The following is a 9,231-nucleotide window of genomic DNA, read 5'->3' as shown; positions in this document are numbered from 1 at the left end:
CATGGAATATTTTTGGGTGGTTCGGATTTAAACATTCCCCAGGTGAACTTGCAGCTGAAATATTGCATCAAGCTATTAGTGCCTGAGATCTTGAAGGTGGACCTGATTAAAAATATGAACTGAGAAAGACCTCTATTTTCAGGGGCCAAAATGAATGCAGTCCAAAAAGTCTTGTCACAGTCCCAATGCCAATGGTGGAGCAGTAAATTAGATATTTATAGAGTTCCCAATAGGCACTCAGAAAAAAAAAAGACACGTTTGCATCTACACCAAAAAGTAGTTGTATTAATAAAAATCCAATCTGTGGTATTATTAATGATGAGTAAGGAACTTTAGTTCTATGCTTTGTAATCAACCAATGATCCTTTCATTACGAAGAGTTTATATTTAGAAAAAAGGTTACTTCAGTGGAAAAAAGAAGCTCTAAGCTAGAGCCTATATTGGAGTTTTATTCATGAACAAGTTGTTGGATTTTAACTCTCAGGATGCTCTTCCACAGAAGTGTGTGCCTAAGCACAGGCACCAATTAGAACAGCCTGGCCTTCAGAGGAACTGAAACTAGGGAGTCAGGGGGTGTGGTAGTACCGCCACCCCAATATGAAATGGTTTCTATTATATATGGGATTTACAGTACAGTGGCTCTTAGCACCCCCACTGTAAAAACTGTTTCAGCACCAGTGCTGGCTTAGGCAAAGCAAGACGCACAGAATCAGCTACCGGAGCGTTTAATAAAATAAGTAAAGCTCAGAACAACCTGTTCCTAGTGCTTCAGTGTCAATGGCTTTAGCTTATATCACTTGAAAAGCTACCCTGCGGTGTGCTGAATGATGGAACAGAAGAGGCAGTGCTGGCACACAGATCTTACATTAGATGAATCTAGATGTTCAATCAGCCTGCGAAGCGAAATGCCATAACGGAGCAGGGTGAGACCTGTAACACTGCAGCACAGGGCCCAAGCCAACGTGACAGGGAAAGGGGGTGCGGATAAAGCTACAGCAGAGAGCTGAGGGGGAAGAACAGCTTTGGTAATCAGGGTAAGTCTGATCTGGACAGATAGAGAGGTGGGAGCTCCTGTCAGGCTGAAACAGTGAATAGCCCCTGAGGCACTGTGGGTGCAGGGCTGAGTTGGGAGAAGCCCAAGGGCACTATGGGGTGGGGGTGAGATGTGGATGGGGGGCAGTGCTCCCTATAAGCTGTGTGCTAGGGAGGCCACCCAGCTAATTAGCAGAGCACTCACAACTGCTGACAGCTGCTACATGGGTTTCTCTTGGTGGTGCACATCTGCACGTGCCTCAGTGTATACAACAACCTTTATTCCACACAGGGATGGGGGGCAAAAGATTAGAGGGAACACTGGTGGAGGAAGCCTGAGACCAGTGGTGCTGGGACCATTTTTAAGGTGAGGGTGCTGAGGTGTGTCCCCCCCCTTACCCTGCGGCCCCCTCACTGCCCCAGGCTGGGGTCAGAAACGAGGCCGATGGCCGGGACCCGACAGCAGGGGCGGCAGCTGGCAGTGGAGCCACCGGGCGCGGAGCTCAGAGCCAGGGTGCAAAGCGGGGGTGCAGCACCCCCCCTCCCTCTGATTCTGGAACTGGGGGGGCGCTAGAGCGCTCGGGCTGGGCGCGGGGGCGGGGCTGGGATGAGCCCCCCCAGCGAGGAGAAGGCGGGGAGGGAAATCACAGACCCGCCCCCTCACGTGGCGGCAGGTTCGCGGCTCCCGGCTCAGAGCCTGCGCGCTGCTCCGTGCGGGGAGCGGGGCGCGCAGCCGGGCCCAGGCCGCTGCCCCGGTGAGTGGGGGGGTGCGGTGCGGGGGGAGCCCCGGGGGGGGGGGCTAGATGCAAGCCCCGGGCAAGGCGGGACATTGCAAGGCTCCCGGCCGGTGCACTGGCCACGGGTCTGCACGCGTTGCGGGCCCCCGGGGTGCGCGCTGTTTGCCTGGGGGGGGCGGGCCGGGGGGAGCCGGGGGGGGGGCAGATGCAAGCCCCGGGCCAGGCGGGACATTGCAGGGCGCCCGGCCGGTGCACTGGCCACGGGTCTGCACGCGTTGCGGGCCCCCGGGGTGCGCGCTGTTTGCCTGGGGGGGCGGGCCGGGGGGAGCCCCGGGGGGGGCAGATGCAAGCCCCGGGCCAGGCGGGACATTGCAGGGCGCCCGGCCGGTGCACTGGCCACGGGTCTGGACGCGTTGCGGGCCCCCGGGGTGCCTGGGGGAGGGGCGGCCCAGGAGGACCCCGCAGGCGTGAGCGGGCTGGGGGGGGGGGGGGGGTTGCGGGCTGGTGTCGCCGCCCGCCCTGTCTCTGCCACCCCGCGTGGGGCAGGGGCAGGTGGAGGGATGCCTGGTCCAGGCGCAGCTGGGGGTGCGGGCCGCTGGCTGCAGGGACGCCTGAAGTCCCCACTCGCTTGCAGCGGGCGCTGGGGCAGACCCAGGGGCTGTCTGCACACACGGGAGGGAAGCGGTGAGAGATGCAGCCCTGTTAGGCTGGTCCAGCGGAAACCAGCTCTGAGCTGAGGAAGTGGGTCTGGCCCACGAAAGCGCATCACCGAATAAACCATCTTGCTAGTCTTTAAAGTGCTGCACAGTCCTGTCTTTTGTAGGGAAGCAGGCACTGGGCCATGTGGGTCTGCGGATTTTGTTCATGCTTCTCCACCCTGTTCCTGGCTTTCTCCTGGGGACGGCACTAACAGGGCCTGGAGCATGACAGATCCTGGCGCTAGACGCCTTGTTACAGAGACAGGCTTCTTCCCCGGTTGCAAGCCACAGGAAATGGGTTTTCCCAGTGGCTATGGTGCACTAGGTCAACGTAACCTACAATGGCTAGGCTGGAATTCAGACTGGGTGTTCCGTTTTGTACTGCAGCTGGGAATGGCCCTCCCAGCCCATATGGAGAGACCTGCACTAGTGGGGCTTGAGCCAGTGGCTAAAATAGTGTAGACCTTCTGGCTCTGGTGGCGACATGGGCTAGCTCAGCTCAGCTGAGGTGTCAGCAGTTGGGTGGACTCCCAAGCCCGTGTCACATCCACCTTGCTACTTTCTGACATGGCCAGTGAAGCCTTTCTCCTGTGAGTCTGTGTTTCCACTCTGGGAGGATCCATCCCAGGTACTGTGTAGACACACCTTTTATCTGTGTTGCTCCTTCTGGAGTGCTTACACATGTGATTTCCTCATAGGAACTGGTGCTTAATTTAATGCAGTAAAGTCCACTGGATTCTCTTGTAATAGACGCAGACTGGAGGCAGATTCCTATTAAGAATTTCCAGGTTTAACACAATGGCATTCAGTCTGGTGTTCGCTAAGAATATTTCCAAAAAATAAATTGGCAATAACTAGCCTTTTTTTACTGCACAACCTTCGGGTTTTTTTTATTGCACAAATCTTTGTTTTCACAAAGGTCTTTCATTTCAAATATCTCTTAATTCTTACAGAGCGCCTCTGACTGGTCCAGCTGATCAGATCTTCTCTCTGTTAGCTCTGTATTTGGCACCTTTCTATGAGAGACAGCCAAGGGGGAATCCCAGACATTAGAACTTGTGGATTTAAAATATTTAGTAGTAATCTGGCAGAATTATTTTAAGGAGAAAGAGCTTTGAGGACAGGTGTGCCAGAAACTTTTCCCCATAAAACAATGTCTGTTGGGACTGGGTGCTTTTTATTTTATGACACTTTTATATTGGTCAAAACCTTAGTCTAGCTCTAGACCATCCCTGACAAGTGTTTATGTAACCTGCTCTTAAATATCTCCAGAGATGGAGATTCTACAACCTCCCTAGGCAATTTATTTCAGTGCTTAAACACCTTGACAGTCAGGAAGTTTTTCCTAATGTCCAACCTAAACCTCCCTTGCTGCAATTTAATTGGCTTTGTTTGTTTGTTTGTTTGTTTGTTTTTTTTGCAGATATAAAATACATCTGTACTAGGAGGGACTTTCTGGATAGTTAGAAGGGGTAAAACCTGTGTGTAGACTGGGCCTGAATTTCAGGGAAACTAATTTAGGAGATGCTGTTACGCTGAAGTCTTGTAACATGCATTTTTTTAAAATAGTAAAATACCTGCCTGTGCTGCTGCTGTTGAAGTGATAGGTGGGTCACGCAATTGGTGTGAATGTGAACTGGGAACAGGGAAGGAGGGCTAGTTGGAAAGTTTGCCTGCTGTTGCAGGTTGAGCTTTGTGGAGGTGTTCTGGAGGGGCGGAGAAAAGTACAATTTATGCAGGTGGGATAGAGATCCAAGGGGTGGTGGTTTAGGCTCTGCAACAGTTAGCGATCTATGCAGAGTGATGACTTTTTTTATGGTGCCCCCCAGGAATGCAGATCAGATTTGGGGTCCCATTCTGCCAGGTATTGTCTTCAGAGGGAAACGGGGCTTTCGCTCTAGTGAATGGAACATCTTACGCCTTAATCTGAGAGCCCAGAATGGACTGAGTTCTGCACTGAGATCCAGAGGGGTCAACAGGTGTAAGGGTTTCCCCTGAAGATCAGTTTGCAGGATCAGGCCTTAAGGAGAGATGCACAGAGACCATAACAGATACTTCTCTCTTGGCTTGGTTAAGCCTTTACTTGGAAGTGGCTGAGGGAGGCTCCGATGGGGCAGTTGCTCGATTAGTTGAACCAATGTGACCATGCCTTGCCCTGCAATGCTGTCACAAGACCGTTGCATTGTGACTTGTGCTATCGGAGATTGAGGGGGAATGTTCCTGAAATAGACCGGCCATGTGGCTTTTAGATACACACACACCTACCTGAACAGCTGTGTAGGCATGCTGTTTGCACACAGGGTGCAGTATAATTAGAGTAACAGCAGTTATGTGAAAAAACAAAATGATGCTTCATAAATGTTGCTGACGTCAGGATATTGCTGTTTATGTTAAGGTCTCATGGCTTCATTTCGCAACGGTTGATCTCTTTACGGTCAGAATAACGTAGACGCGAACTGATCTTTTTAGAAGCAACTTGATGCTGTTTTTGTCAAACACCTCCCATGACTTGAGTGCTCAGGTCTGTTGGCTTTGCATGAGTGTTGCATTGCTCTTGGCCATGCAACGTCTTCTGATACATCTGTTACCTTTTGCAATATCTCTGCGCTTCTGGCCTTTGACTCCCCCAGTGGCTAATCCTGGGATGATTGGCACTCTTGACCCCTACCGAGTCCATATGGGAGCCAACGCTTAGCACCTTGCTGTATTGGATCCCCACAGCTCTGCTAATGTACCACAATCCTGCCCTGCAGCTTCCCGGTTGTTCTAATCATGGCAGGCTCTTTTGAACACTAACTTGTGTGGGTGAACGTCACCTTTTTCTATGTGATGGGAACATAGAAACACCTTGGTTTTTTTTTTTTTTTTGCGTTGAGAACACTTTGGAAGTCACTTTCCCAAATCATTTAGAAAACTGTTGCCTGCGTGAAATTGTCATGATAAAACAATTCTTCCTGTAAGTTGTTTATGAGAGTTGGACAAGTCTGGAAGGAAATGCTCTTTAAGAGAGGTTCCTTCTTGCTGCTGGGCCAAGTGGTTTTCAAATATTCAATCGGAGTGCTGCAGTGTGGTTCGTTACAGACCAATGCATTAAAAATAGATCGTTAAAATGAGTAAAGCTGGAGCGTAGAGAAGTTGTTTGTTCTTTGTTGAGCGGTGTAATAGCTTTGGAGCTACTAATAAGATAAGCAATTCCTTTTGGCTTCTGTTATTGTTATACGTGTTGCTGCACCCTTTCTCTGACTTCTCTGGGCTGACAGGTCCTTCGCTGCATGCTGAGCCCAGTAGTTTTAGCAGTTCTGTGCGACTGGCCCACTGGTTGGCCCCAACCGGTTCGGGACACCCTTGTGCTAGAGGCTGTGACATACTAGAGCAGGAGTGGCCAAATTTACTGACCCGTCAAGCTGCATTGACTTCAGAAGTTTGTGAGCCAGAGTGTTCTTGCTGTGGCTTGGGGCTTAGGGCATTAGCCCTGTGACCGTCCTCCTTGCTGGGCAGAAGCCAGAGGTGACAGGAGGAATAGATAACACCTCTCCCAGGCTTTTGCCAGGGTTTGCTAGTTCTGCTTGGTCATGTGGTGCCTCGGGCTCCCTCCCTGCCCAGCAGCTGGCAAGCTAGAAGCTGCAGTGGTGGGAAGAGGTAGCAGTAAACAGCCAAGAGCTATGGGGAGAGCTGCAGCTTTTGCTGCTGCCTCTCTCCTTGTAGCGAAAGCAGCAGCCCTCCCCTCTAATTCCCAGCTGTTTGCTGCTGCCTCTCCGCAGGGAGAGGTGTTGCCACACACCACCTCCATATCGCTGCACATAAAATTAATTCTGTACATGGACCTAGAACATGAGAGGGGAACACTGGTCCTCTATCTAGTGCCAGCTCTGTTGGCTGCAAGGCAATCTGAACCAGAGAGGAATCTGGCCTTATTGATGTAGAAGTGTTATTGAATTGGGCATGTTGAGATTTAAAATAGGCTCCCAAGCTTTGCTTTCCCAAAGCCAACTGTGTCGTGTGAGCAAAAAAAAGCTCTGAATCCTGTAGAGCGCTGAGAGTCAGTGTGCAAACAAGAAGCGGACAGGGCCTATTGTGCCTCTCTCCCGGAAGGAGGAAACGACAGGCATTCCAGCACCAGATCTTGTTGAAGAGGAGAGAGAGAATTTGCTGAAGGAAAACCGGTTTGTTCTTGTAGCGGTCTAGTGATTTGGCCAGCCAAGCTGTGTGCCAGGCAGAATCTTGCACGGCACGCTTTCGTTTTTCTCCTCTATGAAGCCAGTTGAGAGAGCTGTCAGAGCAATTCTGCTGGGCTGACATCTCTACAGATGCTAAGGGACAGGCGGGTTAAATTGTTTACCAAGATGTTTGGTTGTTTTTTCTCTTCCCCCAAAGCAAATACTTTCAAACAAAGTGACATGACTGCTGGCATGCGTGGCAGCTCTGGAATCTGAATTTCTTTCCTCCTGCACAGAACAGGTGCAAATCTCCCTCGTGCTGCTCCATCAACCATGACCTTGCATAATTCACTTCCTGTGCCATGATTGGTGTCAATTGCCATCTCCTGCCTTTTGTAATGGTGAATTCTGACTTGTATCTCCAGGCCATCAAATAACTTTCAGATGGTAAGGACTTTTTCACTGGTAGCTTGTATTTGAGCTTCTGATGGGTAGTTGAAAGGTTACTTTAGACACCTCACTATAAGAATAATAAAAGTCTCCAATGTTGAAGGATGTGCGTGTGGAGATGTTTTGCTATTCAAATACGTACATGTCCAGTTCTGGGCACCACATTTCAAGAAAGATGTGGAGAAATTGGAGAGGGTCTTGAGAAGAGCCACAAAAATGGTCAAAGGTCTAGAAAACTTGAGCTTAGGAGGGAAGAGTGAAAGAACTGGGCTTCTTTAGTTTGGAAAGGAGAAGACTGAGAGGGGACAGGATAGCAGCTTTTCTCAAGTACCCAAAAGGGTGTCACAAGGAGCAGGGAGGAAAAATGAATCTCCTCGGCCTCTGAGGATAGGACAAGAAGCAACGGGCTTAAATTGCAGCAAGGGAGGTTTAGGCTGGACATTAGGAAAAACTTCCCAGCTGTCAGGGTAGTTAAACACTACATTGCCGAGGGAGGCTGTGGACTCTCCATCACTGGAGATGTTTAAGAGCAGGTTAGATAAATGTCTATCAGGGATGGTCTTCTCTAGAAGGTACTGGGGCCTGCCAGGAGGACAGGGGACTGGACTTGATGACCTCTCAAGGTCCCTTCCAGTTCTAGTATTCTGTGTCTATATAATCCAAGACTGTAAACATGTAAACCATTTAACTGTCGGTTACATTGGCCTGTCATTTTGAAGATGCTGGAGATATTTTTTTCCCTATAGAAATAGCATCACATTATGTCCTCTGGATTAGTTTTGCGGGCCCTCTGGCATTGCTCACCAAGTGCGGGGTTTGCATCATCTTAACTCCTACCCCCCACCATTGTAGGTAACAGATTTGTATCAAACTGTTATCAGTTTTATTAAAAATACATTATATGCGAGAGCTGTGATGCTTGAATTAAAAAAAAAAAAGTGTAGGCGTTGGGCGTAGCAGATCCATTGACTCGTTTATTTTTTTGACTAGTGAGAGTTGCCACTGGATCAGATCCTAGCCTAGTAACGAGCCTGTCCAATGGTTGGAACGCACTGCTACCGCCTGCTGCCCTTTGAATGAGATCGGCACTCAGAGCAGGACTGAAAAATAACTAGTGCTGCAGGGCAAAGTGAAGAACCGAGGAGGCAGGCATGTAAGCAAGATGCAGTCGCGAGGTCTGCTGAGCGAGTCTCATCCGGCCTTTGAAAAGCTAACGGTGGTCATCGCGTTTCCTTCTGTTCTGTGCCTTTCAGACCCTTGTGCGCTTCTTGTTGTTTGTGCCATGGCGGGGGGGGAGGGGGGAAGCCTTCGTTTGTTAGACCAAAACCATTCCGGACCAAGACCCGGTGGGTCTCCGGCTCTGGATTGTGGATCCTCAGGTCACCTTGTGTTGAAAGCATTGAAGATCGCGAACTTGGGGAGAAAACGTAAAGTTCCCATTGTTTCACCGGGTAATTCCTTTTGAAAGCCCTGCACTACAGACTGTGTTGGGATTAGCCAGTAATAAACCTTCAACCTGCTGTATTGTTCATTGATGCTCCAGCTAAAGATGCAGCATAGTCAAGTTAGCGGAATTCTGCATTACAAGAACATAGAACCGTCGTACTGGGTCAGGCCAAAGGTCTGTCTAGCCCAGTAGCCTGTCTGCCGACAGTGGCCTATGCCAGGTGCCCCAGAGGGAGATTACAGAACAGGGAATCATTACGTGATCCCTTTCCTGTTCCCAGCTTCTGACAAACAGAGGCTAGGGACACCATTCCTAATAGCCACTGATGGACCTGCCCTCCGTGAATTTATCTAGCTCTTTTTTGAACCCTCAATTTGAATTATCCCGAGCATCACAAATTGGCTGTTAGTATTTGACAGTAGCTAGCAATGCATGGATTAGGGCTCTCTCAAATACAGGTTGAACCTCCCAAATCTGGGACTCTGGTCAAGCAACATGCATGGTCTGGCATGGCCACGAATGTTGCTGGACCCAAAGATCCCCAGGAGAGTGGGTCTGCAGAGTCCTGGTTGGGCCAGCAGTGGGGAGGCAGGGGAGCCCCGGTGTTAGCTGTGCCAGTCAGTGTCTGGGAGCCTCCGCCCCAGCCTGGGAACCCAGATAATTCCCCAATGCAGTGGCCCTGGCGGTGGGGCCAGGTGGCAGCTGGGAGT

General features: G+C 50.3%; 1 protein-coding gene across 2 annotated transcripts in view; it reads left to right on the top strand.

Moving 5' to 3' along the window:
• The first annotated feature begins 1,630 nt into the window (after window positions 1-1,630).
• KIAA0513 (KIAA0513 ortholog) overlaps window positions 1,631-9,231 on the top strand; it is a 92,418-nt gene continuing 84,817 nt past the window's right edge. For both annotated transcript variants that reach the window (XM_075939932.2, XM_089781533.1), the window contains exon 1: window positions 1,631-1,787. The gene's annotated coding sequence lies outside the window, so the exon portion shown is untranslated. The remainder of the gene's footprint in view (window positions 1,788-9,231) is intronic.

The sequence above is a fragment of the Pelodiscus sinensis genome, chromosome 12 (assembly GCF_052426305.1).
Source record: "Pelodiscus sinensis isolate ZL-2025 chromosome 12, ASM5242630v1, whole genome shotgun sequence".
NCBI classification, from domain to species: Eukaryota; Metazoa; Chordata; order Testudines; family Trionychidae; genus Pelodiscus; species Pelodiscus sinensis.
The sequence above is the reverse complement of the archived record's forward strand: the minus strand, read 5'-3'. Positions and strand labels throughout refer to the sequence as shown.